Below are 21,067 nucleotides of genomic sequence, written 5' to 3'. Positions count from 1 at the left end.
GGAGGGACATGCAAGTTAGGCATTTCCCGAGTTATCTTTAGAAATGAAGGCCAGGGACATGCAGCCCCCACTGCCCCTCAGATCAGGGAGGAGGAAGGCCAGCGGCCCCCACTAGTGCTCAGAAAAGAGGCAGGGTGTGTTCTCTAAATACTCTCCAAGAAAGGCAGTGGGTCCTGAGCTCCCCAAATTCCCCTTAGGAAAGGCGACAGGGGACCGAATCCTAACAGGTTTTCTTAGAACAGAGAGCTGGGGGGTCCCGAGTGTACAAAATCATGCTCATCCCGGCAATTCTCAGAAAAGTGGGCAGCGCAAGAATCGCTAAAACTCTTCTCAGAAGAGGGGCAGGGGGCAAGAATCCCCAAGATTCTCCTGAGAAGAGGGTCGAACCCGTGACTCTCATCAGAAGAGAGCCCAGGGGCAACGAAACCCCTCGGGAACAAGGCCGGGCCGCAGCTCGCCGAGTGCCCTTAGAGCGCGCCTCACGCGGCCCCGCCCACTGGCCGGCGTAACCGCCTCGCGCCCGCTGGCCCCAGGCCGTCTCCGGTGCATTGTGGGTGGGGCGCCCCTGCTGAGCACTGCGGGGAACCCCCTGCCCAGCCAGTTGTTGGCCGCCGGGCAGCCCGGCGGAACCCCCAGCGAGTGTCCGAGCTAGCCGGCCACGCATTGACGCGTCCTCATGCCCCGCCCCTCGAGGTGTTCCTGCCCCAAAGCTAAAGCCCCGCCCTCGCAGCGCCCTGACTGGACCTGAGGTCCGCTGCACTCTCCCATTGGCAGGCCGCCTGTCAGTCACCTCGTCCCGCCTCCTAGGTCCCGCCCAGGCCCCCGGCGCGATCCCGAGGGCCAGCCGGCCCGCGCATTCATTGGCCCCTGGGTGCTGTCCGTCATGAGTGTGGCCACGCCCTCTCCGGGGCGCGGATCCCGGGAACCCAGGCTGGACCTCATTGGCCTGCGGCGCCGCCACTCGATGAGACGCGCCTCAACCCGGAAGTGTGCGAGGCGAAATCTGCCTAGCAACCGGGGAAGCCGGGCTGCGAAGCGGGCAATTTCAGTGTGAGACGGAGCGGCGAGACCGAGCGGCGGCTTCCAGCGCGGCGCGGCGGCTCCTCCCGCCCAGGGTCAGCGCCCCGGCGCGCGCACGCGCACCCCCGCCGCCCGAACGCGCTCCGCGCCGCCCGCGCAGTCCGTCGGTCGACCGTCCGTCGTCCTGTCGCCGCCGTCGCCGCCGCCGCGGGCGCCACCTGAGGGAGCTGCCGCCGCGGGACCCGAGCGGACGGGATCCGACCCCGCCACCCGAGGCCGTCCGGGGCCCAGCGGCCTCCCGCAGAGGCGCCGAGCAACTTCGGTGAGTGAGGGGCGGGCGCCGCTGGTGGCGGGTCCCCGGCTTCCGGTGCCCCGGGCTTCTCTGGGGCTTCCGCTTCTCTGAGGGGGCCGCTTCCATGCGTGGACCCCTCGTCTGAGGGGCCCCGCTTCTCTAAGGGACCCCGCCTCACTGAGAGGAGCCTCCCTTCCCTGAGGGTGCCCCATCTCTTTGGGGGACTGCCTTCCTCGCTGAGGGGGCCCCGCCTCTTTGAGACTCCCCCTCCCAAGTTCTCTGAGGGGACCCCTGCTTCTCCGAGGGGTTGCTTTTTCTGCGGGACCTCCTGCCTTTCTGGGACCCCCTGTCTTCCCTGAGGGACCCCCACTTCCCTCAGGAGACATCTCTGCTTCTAGGGGATCCTCCCCCTCACTTCTCTGGGGGGACCCCCACCTCTGTGAGGAGACCCCCACTTCTCTGAGCTGTTGTCCCACTGTTCTGTGTCCCTTTTTTGGCCCTTGCCTTTTTAGGGTGTCCGCCGCTTTTCACAGGTCCCCCTTTCCCCCACCTTTCTGCGTTGCTCTCTCTGCTTTTCTGTCCCCACTGCTTTGGGTGACCTCCTCCTTTTCCCGAGCGGCCCCCAACTAATCTGAGGTGTTCCTGCTTCTGTCAGAATCCCTCTTGGAGGTGTTCCCCACTTTTCTGAGTTGTCCCCACATTTGATGGGACCCACTACTTTTTGATGAGTACCTCCATTTTACTGAGGGGGCCCACTGCTCTGAAATGCCCATATGTCTGACTGGATCCTTATTTACTTGAGGAACTGTTCCCCACGTTCCCAAAACGGTTTCCATTTTGGGGGGACCCCTACTAATCTGTGGATGCTGCAGTGTTTGGAGGGGTCCCAGGCTTTTCCAGAGGTTCTCCCCCTAATATGAGGTGTCCCACTTCTGTTAGGCTCCTCACATCTCTGAAATGTGCCTCCACTCTTTCAGGATACCCCCTCTCTGATGGAAGACACACTGGATTTCTTCACTTTTCTGAAGGGTCCCCCTGCATTCCCAGGGGTTCCCCTTTCACTTGCCTGAGGACATTCCCCCTTTCCTGAGGTTTCCCTCCTGATTCTCTAAGGGAGAAACTCTTCCCTCATTTTCCTTTCCAGCCCCCAACTTCAGGCTTCCCCTGTTTCTGTTTGTGGTACCCACTTCTCTCTATTCTGGAAGGAGAGACCAGAAATATGTCCCTCCCACCTTCAGTCTTCTATTTTTGCCAGATTAGGGGTATTCTCTGAACTTTTACCTCGGTTTCCGGGGTCCTGGAGGAATTTATGGTTGGAAGGGAAATTGGGAGACAGGCAAAAAAAATGCTGTTTTCTCTCTTCCTTTAAGACCTGTTAGATTTGGGGGAGCAGGAACTGTTGTCAGATGACAATCTTGGTTACTCCATTTTTGAGTCATGGGGCCACCACAGTGTTGTCAGGCCAGTGTAGACTAGGCAGGAGGGACAGGGCTGGAGCATTGTACCCGATTATCATGCTTTCAAGTTGTGGGACCGACCCACTTCCTGTCCCATCCCTCAGCCCTCCCACTGTATAGTATAACTGCCCCCCACCCCCTGCCGCCCCCAAAAAAGGAGGAGAAAAATGCTCTTTCAGGTCTTCCTGCTGTGCTTTCTCTTCCTAGGCCCTCTGATTTACCTCTTCATCTCTAGTGGATCCTCAGTTTGTGGGCCACTCTGGTTTGAAAGGCAGGGTAAGAAGCAGGAAATGGGTCACCTGAGATCCAGGAAGGGTGGAAGGGAGGCAAGGAACAGGGGATTTGAATTCATTTCGCTAAGTTTTTGGTGACTTCAGCTTGGCTCACAAGAAGTTTTTACGTGGCTTTTATAAATCTCATGTGTACTTTTTTTTAATGGCCCACCCTGGATTCCAAGTTCACTCCAGTAGCTAATTTTATCTGTTTCGCCAAACGCAGAGCTCTCTGGAGCCCAAGTAGATGAATGCTGGCATTGAGAGATGGTCCACAGGACAGGAATGAACTCAGTTTGAAACCTGAGTAACTTGTAACCACTTCGTGTCCACACACAAGTCTCAGGCTAAGGACGTGAGGAGAACGTTCCTGAAGTGGAGTTCTGAAATATAGGCTGAACTTGCTTGGTTTAGCATTTCAACCACTTCTTCCCTCTGACTCTGCTAGAACTGCAGTTCACTTTACAGTTTGACTTAAGACTGTCTCTCTCTTGTTCATTTCCATCTGGGTCTTGCTTAATTTGAGTCCTTTGTGAAGACTCCTGCTGAGGCTATAATTTGAGTTCTAAATCTGTCGGTGGACCATGTGGACACAAGTTTCAACTCGAGCTATTTTCTTCTGTGGAGAAGCGCTTGGAGAGTTTCCTGGGCCCTCTGCTCCTGGGGTAGTCAAGTCCAGGCAGGAAGCTGCTACAGACCTGCTTGCTCCTCTACTGCCTCTTCCTGGTCAGCTGTAGGCACTGCCCGGAGGGGAAGAGGAAAGATGGTGGGGAGCTCGGGGCTTAAGATGTCTTCATGCAGGGCAGAGAAGTGCTGGCATATGTTTATTATTGGAAGTGAAACCCACAGAACCAGCAAGGTGAGGTGTTAGGAAAGGGGGAGCTTTGATGTCAGAAGGACCTGATTCAGATTCTGGGTCTGTCCTTCCTAGCTGTGTGGCCTTGGGTAAGTTATGGCACAAGATCAGCACGTTACTAAATATCTGAGGAGTCACATCTCTGAATGTGTGTGAAGGCGCCTACAGATGGGAAGAAGTGCTTCCTGGATGCGTGAATGAATGAATCTGAGATAACAAATAGGAGGCAGCCAGCACAGCGCCTGGCACATGGTTGGTGTGCAGTAAAGGCTGGTTGTTATGCTCAGGAGATTATGGTTCTGGCCTGGACTCCCAGACCAGGAAGCGCTTGACATTTTGCCAAGACCAAATACGCCCAAAGAATGAAGAGAAAGAAACTTGGAGTGTCTCTTGCAAAACCCACTGCCCACCCGTGTCTAGTATCATTCTTCTGTGCTCAGATAGCAGATGTGAGATGGATTTGCTGTCTTACAGGGGTTTATGTTTGCCTTGGCCTTGCTTTCTCCCTCTGTAAAATAGGGTAATTTGTGAGTTAAGGCCAAGGAGATGTATTACTATAATTAGACCACAGGCGAAATAGAAGATCGTTACAAACTTGAATTATGGGAAGAAAAAGAAGCTGAAGCATAAAGGAGCATGGCCATATTTTGGGACTGCTTGACTGAGTGATATGCAGCAGTTACCTGAGGAGTGATCTATTCTTACGCATTGGAACCTTGGAAGAGAAATCATTCTTTTAGGGTAATGGATCAGATTCGGGGACAAAACACTGGAAAAGTGATGTGCAAAGAAAGGCATTTGTTGCCACACAATAATAGTACATTGAGTGTGTGGCTTAGTGCCCATGAGGCGATCAGAATTCACCTCGAGGTCCCAAGGATTCAGAGAGCTGTGGAGATGCTAACTCAAACTCCGGGGGTAGAGGCTGGGGTGGGCAGGACCCTTGTGTTTTGTTTTTCTTTTTTTTTTTGAGAGGGTTTTTTCTTAGCAATTCGTGAAAGCCTTAAAATCATGGCTGGTGAGTTGGGCCAGCCTCTTTCACTTATTCATGTGGGATGACACTTGTCCCTGAGAGCTCAAACCTGGATTGGGGGGGCATTGTGGGTGAAAAATCTGAGCTAGGCTGCCACTTCACCACTCTCAGGTTTGAAGAAAAGGGTTTTCGACCCCTCTTGAATTATCCCTTCTCTCTCCCTCTGCCCTGTTCCCTCGCCCCCCCCCCACAGTGAGTTTACTATCGAAGCCAAGAAATATCTGCCAGTCTTAAATTTCTCTTAATTCTTTTAAGGACATTTATTCCATTATATGGGAAAGGAGCAAAGTTTATTATTTTTAAAATGTAAAACATAGGGCAAACAACTTTAAAGGGATTATTATTCCTTTTGAAATTACGATGTCTCTTGTGTGCCACAGACTTCACTCTGGTGGATGGTGGCGCCACCACCAAGTCTCTTTCATCTAACAGGAAGTTTTTTAAACTTTTTTTTTTTTGAATCGAAAGATCCTTACAGCAATAAAAACCCTTGGGTAGTTAGAAATGATATTGATCTAGGTACATTTATTAGATGTAATGTAACGTGGTTATCCGTTGGTGGGCAGCTCTAAAAGGCATGTGGGTCCCAACACTGCCCAGCTTCTAACTCTGCACAATAAACTGTTGATTTATATAACTGAAATAGCTGGGGAAGTCAGGGTTTCCTTCCTGTTGGAGACAGCACTGGGGGCATTAAATCCCTGTGGGATTTTGATGATAAGAAAGAAGCTGACCTCTTTCGGAATTGGGACATAACTACTATATGGAGTCGTTCCATCCAAATGAGTGGATGTTGTTATTTTGAATTTCTAGTATTAAATTTGGCTTTATCTTCTCCGCAGCCTGGCTGCCTTTGTTTATATTGGTGCATTGTTTGAATACTCATTTATCCGTCCAAACTGGCATATGAGGAACGCTTGAACACTCAAGTAAGGGCTTAACTTGCCACAAGTTTTCCTGTGTGGCCATAAGGTAGGGTTTTTATTTTAAATAAATAAATAAATAAATTTGTTTATTTACTTATTGGCTGTGTTGGGTCTTTGGTGCTGCACGAAGGCTTTCTCTGTTTACAGTGAGCGGGGGCTACTCTTCGTTGTGGTGCATGGGATTCTCGTTGCAGTGGCTTCTCTTATTGCGGAGCACGGGCTCTAAGTGCATGGGCTTCAGTAGTTGCGGTGCACAGGCTCAGTAGTTGTGGCACATGGGCTTAGTTGCTCCTCAGCATGTGGGATCCTCCCGGACCAGGGATCGAACCTGTGTCCCCTGCCTTGGCAGGTGGATTCTCAACCATTGTGCCACCAGGGAAGTCCGTTTTTTGTTTTTTAATGCAACTTAAATTGGATTGAAAAATAGAAAGTGTTAGATCTTCTGGCTCATATAACTTCCTATGCCAGCAAATAATTCAGCCATAAATGTGCGCCAGTGATGCGCCAGGTACACCATGCTGGGTGTTGGGGGCCTAGCAGTGAGCTGACTAGACAGATGCAGTCAGCCCTCAAGGATGTTACATCCCAGTCACAGACAAGTAAACAAACGAATGAAAGAATATTTCAGGGCTTCTTTGGGAATATCCCTGGATAGTGGGAGCTTGGGGTGGAGTTTCTTGGAGGTTTGGAAGTGAAACCTTACTACCCTTCTAATTTTCCTCACTGGACTCCTTGCTTCTGTTTCCTCCCTCTGAAAGGAAGCAGAAATTATGGTGTTTTCCCAGTTGATTGTTGGCTTTTGGCACTAGTTGATCCAGGATGACTGTGGCTGTAGTCTTGAAGAAACAAAAGAGAGTCGGGAATGGTTACTGCCAGGAGCATTTTCGGCTTTGCTTTTCTTGAAGTTAGTGGCAGTGTGTTTTTGGAATCCTGCATTTCTTCATGGCAATGTATATCATGCAAAGAGATAAACAGCTTTAAAAGCCCTTCCTGCCTTGTTTGAAATCCTAAAAAAAAAAAAAAAAAAAAATCAGACAAGGGTAGCGCTTGGCTGTTTTTCATGGCATAGGAAAAGTGAGATTTCAAATAGATAGACTGCTTTGTCATGTATTAGTAGGTTCTTGGTGCACAGAGTTCCCTCTGCCCCAGGGTTCCCTCTTGTCCTGGGACTGGGGAAGCACTACTTTGATTTTCCTATTTGTGGCCTGGATTTGATGTTAGTCCACATAGATCAATTATGTGACAGGTGCTTTTCTTAAGAAAGTGTATTTGTGAGGGGTGGAGCCAGAGAGCAGGGAGGATACTCATTCAGGACCCAGGCTCCAGGGGAGAGGGAGCCATATCACAAGGAGAGTTTCTGGTAGTCTGTCTTCTTTTCCTTTCCCTTCACCCAAGTACTGACTCCTGAGGTAAAGAGGAAGGCCCAGGCCGGAAGTGGGCGTGGACAAGCAATGCAACTGTGCATGTGACCAGACTCCCACCTCTGGGCTCTGCTGCCCTTGGGAAGTGGATGCTTGCTCTCTCTTCATTTCCTGTTCCCCGCCCTCCAGGTCGAGTTCTTGGGCTTCAGTTTGAGCATAGAAAAAATGTTCAGATTCTCACTTTTTGCTCAGTAAACTGCTTTGTCAGGGCTGGGAGCTGTCAGTGGACCTGCACTTAGCAGTTCTAGGGGCTCAGCTAATGTACCCACAAACTCAGGACTATCTGGCAGAGTGGTTAACAGGATGGTTTCCTGTTACATTATCACAATGTTCCCTGCAGGAGCTTGCCTGAAAAAGGCTGCTCTGGAGATGTGTATAGAACTTAAGGAAGCAGACAGTAGACAGATCCTTCTGCAAGAGTGTGCTCTTGAAGAATTGTTTGCTGTTATTTGTCTTTGTTGCTTTGTAAAAGTGCCCTGTGTGCAGTAGAAACTTTAGAGCCAGAAAGCCAGATTCTGCCACTGGCTGGCTCTGTGACCTCAGGAAGGCCTAACTGCAAGTGGCCTAACCTCTTTGAGCCTCAGTTTCTTCATTTGTTGGGTGGGGATGGTAAGCACAAAGCAAACAGCTGGATTGTCGTAGGTTCCTAGTAAAGGCAGTTGTTACAGAATCATATCAAGGCTGACTATGCCTCTTGAGGTTGGCACCCAGGTTTGGATAGCTGTCTATGGCAGTTAACACTGCCTAAGAGCAGATCAGTCCGCATTGGGGCCACAGGCTACTGTGTATGACTGAGGGCTGATAATCTAGAGGTCCGTGGATTGGCTGATTTTTCCCAGTGGATTCTCTTAGTTCATCATAGCCTTACGCTGCCACCGCCGCCGAATCACCTTGGGGTACCATATGGACGTGCAGTGCCTCCTGAAGCATGACAGGCTAACCAGGAGAAGGGCTCAAACCTACACTCTTATGTGGCTGCAGTATGTTGTAGGAAAAGCCTTACTTTCGAGTGTGGTGGAAATAGTCATTCAGCTTGCTAAAGGTAACGCACCTGGCTGGACACAGGAGCTCACATGCTACTAGGAAAAGACAGGTTCATGAACTGCTAAGTGCAGCAAAATGCCGCAGTTGGATTGCGGAAGGAGGGATGGCTTGGAGAGCCTGAAAAGGAGGGGGCGATGGGGAGAGCTACTTTTTAGGTGGCTAGGCATTCCCAGGAGGTGAACAGCGTGGGCACCGTCAGGGACCTGGAGGTAAAACACAGTCTGGTGAGTTCTCTTGACCTGAGGAGCCTATGCTCATCTAAAAATCAGAGTTTGAACTGTGCACCATTGGCAAGAAAAGCCCAAAGTTACCTTCAAAGGTAGAGAGTCTTATAAAATATGCCATAGTAGGATTCAAGATTGAACTCTAAAATAATACTGAAATTGAGCTCTGAATAAGTATTTTCAATCAGAAACCGATGATGGCCAGTGAAATCAGATCGTGCAGACACTCTTTATAATAGTATGCAGTCTACAGAGAGTTTTAGGAGAACAGATAATGGGGGCTGCTTCTGAATTTTTTTCCTTTGAGAATTGTCATTTAAGCTGGTCTAAAATTCTTAATGCAGCAGAACAATTTTTTAATGTGCATGAAATTTTCATGGTTTAGGCTTCATATTTATAAAGCTTTCAACTTTATATTTAACCTCTTTTAAGAGGTTAAGTATCTCTATTGAAGGTTGATTTTTTTGACCCAAATTTGAGAAGAAGATTTTACTGCTCCCAGACCAGGAGTTGGTAGAATTGTAGGCCTGACTAGGTCAGCATGCAAGAGGGCATGGTGTTTGTTAACAAGCTGTGAAGGAGAAAACTGGGAAGACCCGCCTCCTGTATTTCCTATAGTGAAATGCTGGGCACCAGTGGAGGAGGGGAGTATTCATCGTATTAGGAAAACTTTGGGGAGGAATGTTTTCCTCTTTCCTTTGTTAGGTTGGAAGATCTGCCATTTAATAACTGGGAAGGGGGGTGTGGACTGGGTACCAAGTTTTTAAAACATGTTTTTCTTCGTGTCTAAACCAAGGATGTTTATTAGCAGACCACTGATGTGACTAATACTCTTTCTTTGTTAAGCAAGTTTGAATAGGTTGATCTCTAGACTTAAGACTGTCATATAGCATTTTTTTTTCAGTAGTTTTCTGATTTTTTTCCTTTTAATTCTTTCATTCATAGAAAACATGGTTCACTTACTAACTTTGTAAAGACTTAAAGTTGATCTAAATTAGGTGTGCTTTTTTTTTTTTGTAAGCCATGTATAGACACAAAAGAGATATTCCTTGCCAACTGGTGACACATGCAGATGAAGACAGAGTGGGAGATACACTTCCGGTTCATGATGATACTTCTGAGCAGTTAGTATTTAACCCTTTAGGGAAGCATTTGTGCTCAGAACTCTGTAATAGTGGGATATGTCAGGGCCACACAGAGACTAACTGCAGATGGAGCCTGAACTCCATGTTGCATCCACACTAAGTGTTCAGAATTGTGGTTAGAAACGATACTCAAAACAAACACATGTTGACAAGTTGGCTCATCTCTGGAGAGCTGTGCTTCAGAGAGCTGCTCTGCATACACGGCAGAGATGTGGCAAATGGGTGCTGATCTGTCTCCCACAAACTCCTAATCTAGTGTTAAAGTGTTGTGGTTTAAAAAGACATTTGTTGTAGCAGCTATAATGTTTTGGGAGTATTGTATTTTTCATAAAGCATAGTCCCCTTAACTATTTTCTGGTTGAAAAAAGTACCGAAAATATAAAAGTACTAGGGAAATCAAATTCACATATAAATGAATCTTTTCCTTTCCTTTCCCTATGGATTGCTTTGTAATCTCACCATCTGAGAGTGAATTTGGGGTGAAATAAGAAACTTTAAAATAATCCTCTTAGAGATTGTGGTTATATTGTCCCTAAACTCAATGAAAATAGTTTTAGACTTTCCACACTGCAAAGTGTGGAAAGTAGTCAATGCTCTTTTTCCTAAGGGTCCTTTTTTTTTTCTTAAAACTTGGTACACTTTGGAATGAACAGCCTGTTTATTCTTTGGAGAGCTTCTCAGAAAACAAGTGGGAACCTAGTATCACTTTGATAGCAGTACTCTAAAAATTGGTTAACGTCTACGTAACCAGGTCTGCTTAGCTTGTGAATTTAAGTAAGTGGTCATTCCATGTTCTGAGAGAGAAAGCCACTTAGAAAGTTTAAAGGTAAATGAATCCATCCCTTTGCAGCTCTGTCTGCCCCAAAGCTCTGACACTCTGGGAGTAGCCAGCTCTGGCCTTTGCCTCTGCTGTTCTGGATGCCTGGCATGTTCATCCATGAAGAGCTGGCTCAAGTGTCACATCTACGAAGATTTCCCAGACCCTCCCCAGGGAGGGGAGCAGCCCCTTCTTCTGTGATTCCTGTCTTTTCTATGAATGCATTTTCTGCATTGAAATCATTGTGTGTCTTTCTGTGCCACCAGCTTGTGAACTTCTGGAGCTGGTGCCTACAGGCTCCCCAGCCTACAAAACCCTTTTGATGAGTGGTCTCTTACACAGTTCTTGTTAATCAGTGTTTATCACATAAGACATCTTAAATTTTGTCCACCAGGAACTTTAAAGAAATTTTGTGATTAAAACCCCTAAAAGTACAGTACCTTAAACATTCAGTAGGTGATGCTACTCCTTTTCAGTCAGTTCCACACTACTGTTGAGCCTTTGACCAATTTCTGCTTTATAAAAGAGGACATGAACATGGAATTTGGCCCCCAATTTTTCTTTTTTCTTTTTCAGTCTCTCTGTTGTACAGGAATTAGCTCAGATGGTGTTTGGAAGTTTATCTAATAGTACATTAGAAAGATAATTAGAGTATTTCTGCAGTGGTTAGGGTGGAAGGGGGCTTGGCTGTTATTAGCAAGGATCTGGTCTGAAGGATATGAAGTGAATTTGGAAGAAAATTTTGTTTAACTTCATAACAGAAGTGTTTTTACGGTATTATGTTAACTGGTATCCATAAGTTTTAATTGCCTTGTTCTTAGGGCAGAGGGAAAAAACTTCAAGAGAAACATGGTTCTAGTCCTAGTTGTCTCTTAAATTAGAGTTTTTTCAGTTTTAGAATGGCATCTGAAGGCGATTGTGTCATATTTCATAATCACCCAGCTGAACTGTTTGCTGTTTAGTCCAGTACTATAGGCACAAGGTCTTTAGGCCAAGCAGCCTCAGCATTCACCCTCCTGAGCATCCAGGACCCCAAACAAGTCTGGATTCACTGTCGCTTTTTTCATCTACACACTTGGCACTCTCTTCCTATCACAAGAATAAACTCTTAACTATTCAATATTTCACCCTTTCCCAGCTGGAGAATTTGGCACTGTCCTCTGGAGCAGCCCACCTGTCTGTCACCAGTGCACACACCCGTAGGGGTGTGTCATTAATATGTCACAGCTGATGCCTCCTTCTTTAAAACAGGATGGTTGTCACCTTGGTGACTCACACAGCGTTTGCCAGCTCAGACTCTGGAATCCCTACGTCAATCTCACGTGGGTCTCCCACCTGACCATACTCTGCTCTGTTTGTAGTTAATTAAGTTGGCATTAACCAAGACCCAGGTGAGGAGCAGTGAGGTAATATTTTGCTTGTATTGCTTTAATATACATCATCTGATTAATCATTGAGTAAAGCAGTTCTCAAAATATACAGCTGCTGAATTAGAGTGAAAATCATATTTGCTTTAAACTATCTTTGCATATGGGATCAGGGAGTTTCCTGCATTCCTGTACCAAGTCACCTGAGAATAAGCTGTTTGAGAATAAACTGTTTTTGTTTGGCTTTTGAATTTGAACATTTGAATTTCTTTGTAGCAAAGCAAATTGCTCACGAAACTGGGTCGGGGTGGTGTTTGGGGGTCAGCAAATTGTATTTTGTATCATTTTCAGTTTGAAGAATGCTTCTCTTTTGGCCCTGGGGAGGTTGTGCCAGATGTTGGCATGAAGCTGTTAGATTTTGGGGGTAGGATTGGGGGTGGAATCAACAACAAAAAGTTGCCAATTAGGTGTGGAATTTAACACAATTAAAATGGGCTTTTTTGAACTTCTTGTTGGGGTGGGGGCACATAGCAGAACATTTTATTTGTAAAACTTATTCTACATTGAGTGTTTTTAAAGTCTGGGGTCAAGACCAATTGTGGGTTGGAATTACATTGATTCTCTTTTAAAAAATGAAATAGAAAATATCAGTACATTGCAAGTGGTAAAGGTATGTTTAGTGAAACTTGTTTCACTTGTATTAGGATGTGTTACCTAGGTGTCTCATCGTGAATTATTTGTTTTAACGCTGTAAAAAGAACATGGAAAGGGCCTTTTCTGGTGGTTCTTTAGAACCTAATCTTGATATTTAGAGCTTCTTGTGATACTAGATATTTTATTTTCCCTATTAAAATTGTGTTTTGTTTTACATAGCTGAACATCTCCAAAACCCATCCTCTCTCAGGTTAGACTGTTTCCTGTGTTTCCTCCAAGTCACTGGAGAGGGAAGGGTGCAGATTTGTTTTCCTGGGGGGTTTCACCTTCTCCCTGAGGCATGGGGGCAGATTGGGAGGTAACTGGAGAGGGAGAACAGTCATCCCCGAAGTGTCTTTTAAGTGGGTGGGTCTGGAGCTTACTTTGTAGAACTCTCTTTACTGCGCTGGAGGAATTCTGGTTTTGCCTATCCCCTGGAGGGGGACTTCTGTGTGGCGACCCCGCGGGGGTGGCATTCTGACCTTGGTTTTCAGAAGCAGTTGCTCGAGGTCTCGCAGCTCAGTTGGAGCGAGGTCAGCAGTGAGCGCGTCGTGAGTCAGCCCTGGGCGCGGCCCGCCAGGCTTTGCCGCGAGTGAGCTGGCGACGACCCCTCGGCCCTGCAGCAGGAGCCCGACCCGGGCTCTCGTGGGAAACCGGCGCGCGGGGCAGGGCGTCCCGTGGAGCGCCGTCGGGAGGGGCGGTGCTTCCGGGGCGGTGCCGGTCGACCTGGCCCCGCCCATCACTATCAGGACCCGCCCACCAACCGCCTGGCCCCGCCCAGCCGGGCGCGGGCGGGCGGCGTCGCCTTTAAGAGCTCCCCGGTGTTTTGGGGGCCGCGGGCCGGGCGCGCTGACCTGGTGCGCATGTCCCGGGCGGTGACGCCGGCGCCGGGCTCCATGTGTGCGGCCGAGGGGCGCATTATCTGGCCGGCGGCGCGGGCGGGCGGGCGGACCGGCGGAGCGAGCGCCGCGGGCCCGGGCGGCCCCACAGGCGGAGCGAGCGCGCGCGGCCCGGCGCCCCCAGCCCCTCGGCCGCCCGGCCCCGCAGGCGACCCTGACCCCGGCCCCGCGGCCCCTTGAACCCGCGCGCTATCCTAGGGCCCGGCCGGCCCGCGGCCCGGTAAGTTCCGGACCAAACTTGGCGAGGGGCGGGGGCTGGGGTCGGGGCCGGGGTCGCGCGGGGGAGACTGGAGCGGCAGGGGCGGTGCGGGCTGGGCAGGGTCGGAGGGTCGGGGGGCTGTGAGGGGACCCCTGTGTGAGCATGGAAAAGTGAGAGCGAGGGAGTACTCCTTGTATTCCGGGAGCGTCTTTCTCGCGCTGCCCTGGAAAGTTCCGCGCTCCGACGCCGCCCCGGCACGTGGGGGCCGGGCCAGGCGGGGGTCCCGGAAAGTCGCGTCGTCGTCCCTCTTCCTCCGGCGCTTCCTCTGGGGTCGGGGGAAGGGCCGGGTCGTGAGGCGCAGCTTCCCAGCGGCCGGGACGGGTGGGGGGGGCGGTGGCACGTGGACGCGCGGGGCGGGGGTCTCGGGCGGGGGTCGCGGGCGGGCCGGGCCGCGGCGCTGAACCCCGCGGCGACGGCGACGGCGGCTGCGGATCCCGTGTCAGAATAAGAGTCCCCGCGCGCCCACGCCTGCAGGGCTGGCCCTCCCCCCGCTCGCGCCCTTCCTGCCTGACCCCCTGGAGCCGCGGGACCCTTCCCCCTCTGTGGGTTCCGACCTTTTACAGGGCCTTACACTTTAAATGGGCCTCTCCATCTAGGCGTTGGCTGTATTGATTTCTTTTTTCCCACCTGGAGAAAGGGTCGGCATCAGTGACTAGACAGCAGCAGCTGGCCTTTTAAAGGGATTATTGCCAAGAATCGGAATTGATCACTTCAACAAGGGAAGGCTTATGGGCAGGGCCCTAGCCTAGAGCGTGATTGACACTTCAAGTGCGCAAACGCTGGGACTCAGAAATGAATGGGGACCCCTCCTTTAGGAACTGAACGACACGTTGGGTGCACGTTTCTGCCCTGCCCTGGGAATTTTGCAGGGACTGCTTAATTTTGTGTATCTGACCCTACGCCTTTAGGTGTGTAGTGCATCCTTATCTTTAGAGCTTTGGATTCTTTAGCTCAAAGTCCGAGTGAGTCACTTGAGCCTTTAATTTTCTCTCTTCCTTACCTTTTTACCTCTTTCAGTTTTCTTGGAGTACACAGTACTGGTTATGTCTCTGATTCTGTTTGTCCATTTCATACAGTGACACCTTCTGGCTGTGGTAGCACAGAGAAACTGAGGGACAGACAGTCTTCTGTGCAGTTGCTTCAGTCTTGGACCCACTGTTCTGTTGATGTTCTTTTTCTTCTGGTAGTGGTTGCAAGTTTTCTTTTAAGTTAGATTATGTGACGTGTTTGCTGGCACCAGATCAGTAGGCTAAGATCAGTAGCTTGTTGGACCTGACAGCAAGCTGTGGAGGAAGGCTAAAAGATCACACTGGCCCCGATTTGAAAGCCCACTCGCTAAGCTCAGTGCACAGCCATATCTCAGTGCCCCTAACAATCTGATGGGGGAAGGGTGAGTACAGTTCCCACTTTACAGGTGCGGAAACTGGGGCTTCTGGAGGCGGCTAGGCTGCTTGCCCAAGACTGCTGAGTAGTAGAGAGGCAGAGCTGGGCTTGCGCCTGCTCTGTGGGGCACCAGAGCCCAGGAGTGCTTCTGTTTGCAAGCCCAGTGTGTGAGTGTTTTCTGGGAGCTCCTGAAACACAAGGCCGTTTACTTGTCCAGGCTCCAGTATGCCTCTGCTTGGAGTTGGGGGATGACCTGGTAACACCATTTCTAGCCCTGCTTTGTCCCCAGAGAGCAGAGTTACCAGCTGGCTTTTAAGAACCAAGCCACAGAGTCTCCGCTTTGCTTCACTTCCAAAGCTTATAACTCAGAAACGTTGGCCCTTTTCTAGAGGAAGCAGTTCACATTGGGGATTTTGAGAGTTATTTGCTGGACCCACTGCTCACTTACTCCCCTACCCTTCATCTTTCATCCCCTCTTCCTCCCCTAAAATTCTGAAGCTGGTTTTTTTGCAGAGGATTGCCTCTCATCTTGGATGTGATGTGAAAATGGGATTAATGTATTAATGATTTGGATGCATTGTTATTTCCATTCAGATGACATCATTTTTTTTTTTAATGTCAAGTCATCTCTATTAATGCACTATCATTTGGCAGATCCTACAATCTTATGTTTTGATAGAGAGGAAAGAAATAATGCTGCTCTTGGTAAAAAAAAAAAAAAAAAGTCCTGGAAGGATCTGTACCAAGATGTCAACAAAATCTTTGGATTAGGGTTAGCAATCTTTTTTTTAAACTTTTTGGTATCTGTATTTTATGTTTTTTTTTTTTTTTTAAAGAAGGAACATTTTAAGTTTAGGTAATAAAACACGTTAAAGACTCCCAATTCTCAACTCTTCAGTAGTTCTTCTCACTTGTTTTGCATCCCTTATTTTGTGACTTTGTGGCATTGCAAGTAGTGGTTTCTGTATTGATTTATTCAATAAATATCAGCGTGCATACTGTGCCTCTGGCAGCATGCTAGGAGTCCCGGCTCAGTGGCGTGTACTGTGAGGTTAATGGGAGAGAAATCATAACTGATCTCAGAAACTTGGGGGAAAATTACAAGGGCTGAAGAGAGAAGGATGCTGTGACCTGGTGAGCAGGACTCGAGGGGGTCACCTGGGGTCAGAGGACACGGAGGAGCTAAATAGATACAGTGAAACAGGGAGAGCATTTCTGGCAGAGAGAGTGCTTGGGACTGAAGGAAGATCAGTGTGGTTGGAGCAGAGAGAGACAAATGGGTAGGCTCCAGAGCTGAGGGGTCTGGAATTTACCTTGAGAACAGTAGGATCCCCATTGAAGAGGATAATGCAGGGACCCGTGGGATGAGGGTGCATTGGGCCTTAGATAGCAGAAGACTGAAAGATGGAGCTTGAAAGACATGAGTGGGAGAGTAGTGAAGCCGTTCTGAAATGCTGGCATTTTCTGGTGTTCTGTTGGGAGAAAATCAAGAATGACCTGCAGAGTCTTGAATGTGTCAGTCTCCAAGAGACAAAAATGTAATGCCCTTACCACTGAATCCAGTTAAGGACTGTCGATGTGGGTGTGCTAACCTCTGAAAGCATAGGCAACTCAAATGCTTGCCTGGAGAACTACCTGTTTGGACTTGGGGTGTTTCTGTGCCATCAAATGGAACGGACAAGGCTATTTTCCCTAGGCTTATTTTTTCCCCCGTGATGATTGAGGTAATTTATGCTTGTTGTAGAAAACTAGGAAGGTTAAGAAACAGGTGAGTAGGTGAGGTCTTCATGAGCAGTCCTGGGGGTAATAGAGCATCGTTGGGATTTCCTTGTAATAGTTGTCAGGTTGGGAAGTGCAGCAGAACCAGAAGAACGAGTTGGCAGTGTCATAGTTTGAGGCTTACAGAACTGTGCAGCCTGCTAGAAGTGTGGTTGTTTGTTAGAATGGATGCTTTTGAGTTATTTGAACTGTTTTAGGAGGTGAGTTAGACAGTCTGGCCTCAGATTGCTGTTCTTTCAGGTAATGAAACTTACTTTATGTGCCAACTGTGCGAAGCTACATCTTTGCCTTGAATTAGGAAGGCAACATGTTAAGAAGGTCGAAGTAAAAAAAGACAGGGGACCTGAAGTGGTGGCAGTGAGGTGGAAGTAGTGAGACTTGTGTTATTAGAAACAAAAGTACCAGCTGGGGACAGATCTCGCATACTTGTGGATTTCGGCAAACATGATCCAGGACTTTTTAGTCAAGAGGAATGTTAGACCACAGGCTTCTTGCCCCTCCCCTTGCTTTCTAGGCTGTGTTTGTGACCTCTTTTTTTGTCTGATGAAAATGTAGGTTAGTCTTTGAGAAGACAAAGAAACTTACTCTAATTGAATGCCTGCAGGTAGCCTTAGGAAGTGACTAGAAATCCTCCGGAACCCTCCAGGATATGTGGGAAAGGGTTTTTGCAGCTTCAGTTCACTGCACCATTTTCTGTTTCTTGATCTTCCCAGAAGTACTTGTTTCACCCATGAGTTTGACAGGGGGCTTGCTTTCCTGTTCTCCTGATTCCCAGTTCTTGGATTCCTTATATGAAAGGACTGAAGACTTGATTTTGTGTCCAAGGAACAGAGGCCAGCATCTGAGGTTGAGTGTGCTAGCAGGGGATGGGCTGTACCCAAAAGGGGGCTCCCAGCAAGTTGAGGCAGGAGTTTGGGGAAGGTTTGATGAGCCTGTGGGACTTTGAGGCTGCTTGGCCCCAAGGATAGCCAGGTACAGCTATAGCTGGGGGCGGGGAAGGGGAGGGCAGAGGTGGAGGCAGAGGCAGCAGCAACATGGGATTGGAGAGAAAGTCTCCACTTGTTTGAGACTGAAGAATCCTTCAGCCATTCCTTCTGCGTCTCCATCTCTAGACTTGAAACCAGTTGACCTGCCTTGCTGCTCAGGCCTTTTGGTTTGAACCTTCAAACCTAATTCATCCTAACTGAGGTAATGCCTTTGAGTACACTTTAAAAAAATACTGCTGCATTATAGTGGCCAGCCAGCTCCTCCTGGTGCCAGGGAGGCAGTTCCACAGCCAGTGCTGCCTGCTGTTTGCTGAGTGAGGCCGTGGGCCTGTTCCTGGGCAGCAGGTCCCTGTAGTGGCATCAGGGGCCAGCCCTGGCTTTGCCTTAGGTTGAGTGTGAGCTCTTCCCACCCACTTCCTTGTGACTTGACCCTGGTGAACCCCATCCTCTGTTTCCCATTTCTAAAAAGGAGGTAGTAATGTCTACCTTAAATGGCTGAGTTGGGAGTGAGGTAATAAATGCAAGTGGCATAGCACAGCACAGAGTGTGTGTACCTGCTCAGTAAATTGGAGTTCAGTGAGCCTACCAGCGTGACTAGAACAGGTGAGGCGGATCCCAGAAGCGTTAATGACTTCTCTGCTTCTCATGTGCGAAGCACCTCTGTGCTTGTGGGACACACCATCACTGTCTGCCCCTTGGAACCTCGGCCTTGTCCCCACATTTCAGATGGAAGAAGGTGAAGTCCCTGCAGCGGATGGTACTTGTCAGGGTCACCTTGCTGATTTTTCTACAGCTGGGACTGGGCCCCCGCCTTTCTGATTTCAGACTATGAATGTTTTTCCCACCAGCCTTGGCACCTCCCTGGAGATATGGAATGGCTGGGTTGGTGGTGCCTCACCCGGGCAAAGGAGACACAGCCCCTTTTCCTGATCCTGGGCTTGTTGAACCCCACGTTCTGATTTTCAGGGGCAGCCCTTCCATTTGTAAGATGTTTGCCAGGCAGATTCTCATGGGGTCCTGCCTTTGAGAACCAAGAGGGCTCCGTACTTTATCACTGAGTGGACTCTGGTCAGGGGTGAGAAGTAGATTGCTTGAAGGTGCTGGCAGTGGCAAATGGGAGACTTTGGGCTCGAATCCTGTCCTTCTTTTGCACTTACAGCTCTCTAGCCGGGAATTTGAGAATTTGACAGATCTGACTACAGCTTACCATTCTTCAGCTTGGGGCAAGTTTTCTGGCCACCTGCCCTCAGCTTTCCCATCCATAGACCGGGACTGTATCTTTAACCTCATGGGATGGCTGTGAGGACAATTGGGAAATGTTTGAAAGTAGTCAGGGGTATCCCAGCCCTTGATCCTCCTCCATTTACCTCTGAGACAGAAATCCTTCTCCGGGGGAATTCCCTGGCGGTCCAGTGGTTAGGACTCTGAGCTTCCACTGGAGGGGGCACAGGTTTGATCCCTGGTGGAGGAACTTTGATCCCACATGCCTTGTGGTGGGACCAAAAAAGCAAAACAAAACAAAAAAACACCCAAACCAAAATCCTTCTCTGCCAAGATGACAACTACACGATGATTCCCCTGGGTCTTACATCTCAGTTATCACGCACAATGAAAACACTCAGGAGGAGGAGCTAGATTTTCTTTGTAACAGAATTCCCCCACAACCTAACGGTTTGGAGGTCTTCAGAATTCATTGTAAGGAGATCTCACCTAAATAGGTCAGTCAGGTTATCCGGAAGGGAAGTGAAAAAACCTTGTGGTCTTAAATCTGCATATAATCCTTATAACATTTCCTCCAATCGCAGTTCTGTGCAATTAGCCTTTGAGTCAGTGGCTGTTAAACTTGACTCAACACATTCTTACCTTAGAGGCAGCTGCTCACCTCGACCTTGAGGGTGAGCAGGTTTCTGGCCAGTATCTTCATCACTTGAGTTTACATTTGGTGGACTTTTGTGTCAGTGACAACAGATTTTTAGCTTTCTTGTGTGTTTTGGGCAGGCTCACTCTGCCAGCCAGTTCTGAAAACTTTGCTACTACAACCTTCATTCATCCACAGAGGAAACATATATTTTTCCCCCAGTTGCTCAGTGGTGTGGGGAAAGTAGGAGCATGGGAAACTGAACCTTTGATTTGAAGGTGTTGATTGAATTGGCTGAGTCACTCCAGACCTGTGATAGTCTCAGGACTTGCATATCATTGATAGAACACCTAAACCTTATTTTCTCTTCTCTCTTGTATTTTTCTTGTGCATGTAAAGGGTTAATGCCCACCTCCTTCAACAGCAGGTGGTTCTTTCAGAGGATTCTGGAGTCAGATCCCTCCCTGGGATTCTCTTACACCCACTGGAACCTGGGGAGATTTCGAGGGTTTGCTAGTATTTTCCTTAACACTTCCGTTGATTAGCTGACTTTCTCAGCAGTTTGTATGTTGGTCATCTGTCTCTTGCCTCTCTCCCCAAACCTTTAAAGTTTTTATTGTGAAGCCTTTTTGTCTCTTTCAGTCTTACAAGTGACATTTCCTGATGCTAAAGACTGGGGAGGAGGTGGGAGCTTCAGGTGTCAGTAGTAGGCAGTGTCTGGTCTGCTTTTTGAAGTTTTCTTCGTTAAGGATATTAACAGACTGAGTCTGGATTGAAATGTGATTGCAGCCTTACTGTCAATTTATATTTGTCAGGCAGAGCATTAGAAATGTAACTATTTTTGGTCCTTGGGCAGCAGACAGATTTAACATTCACCTAGGACTAGCTTGCTTCTGTGTACCATTTTGCTGAACTCAGCAGGCAGCATACAGACTTCCAGATGAACAAACTGGAAACTGAGGCCTGAGAGGAGTGGCCTGCCCTGGGTTGGCTTGCAGAATAGAGATCATAGATCTCTGTTCCCTCCTAGTGCTTCCTGGTCTGATCTCTGTTATCCTTATTTCTTTATGGCTTGGTTAGGTTAGAATTTTTTGTTTTGTTTTAGATTTCTCTTCCCTTTACTTATGTAGTGTGGGCCCATTGGCAGGTTTCCTTCCTCAGGGCCTTGTCTTTGGAGGTCATCATGGTATCTGTGGTATGAGGATGGGACAGGATACAGGGAAGAAGAGCTCAGGGCTCCTTCTGGAGTCTCAGGGCTGCCTTTAAAAAAACCCCCCAAAACCAAAAACCAAAAAACCCCCAAAACTGTAGCTGTGTTTCCTGTTCTGGAATCAAG

The 21,067-nt window shown here is 48.7% G+C and overlaps 1 protein-coding gene across 3 annotated transcripts in view; it reads left to right on the top strand.

The window, feature by feature from the left end:
- The first annotated feature begins 1,016 nt into the window (after window positions 1-1,016).
- GATAD2A (GATA zinc finger domain containing 2A) overlaps window positions 1,017-21,067 on the top strand; it is a 94,296-nt gene continuing 74,245 nt past the window's right edge. The window contains exon 1 of one of the 3 annotated variants that reach the window (XM_057708999.1): window positions 1,017-1,342. The gene's annotated coding sequence lies outside the window, so the exon portion shown is untranslated. Of the gene's footprint in view, window positions 1,343-13,381; window positions 13,687-21,067 lie in introns of those variants that run through there. The other 2 variants (XM_057708998.1, XM_057708997.1) reach the window with 2 other exon arrangements.

Source organism: Hippopotamus amphibius, chromosome 15, assembly GCF_030028045.1.
Source record: "Hippopotamus amphibius kiboko isolate mHipAmp2 chromosome 15, mHipAmp2.hap2, whole genome shotgun sequence".
Classification (NCBI taxonomy): domain Eukaryota; kingdom Metazoa; phylum Chordata; class Mammalia; order Artiodactyla; family Hippopotamidae; genus Hippopotamus; species Hippopotamus amphibius.
Note: the sequence above shows the minus strand (reverse complement) of the source record. Positions and strands in the feature narration are given on the sequence as shown.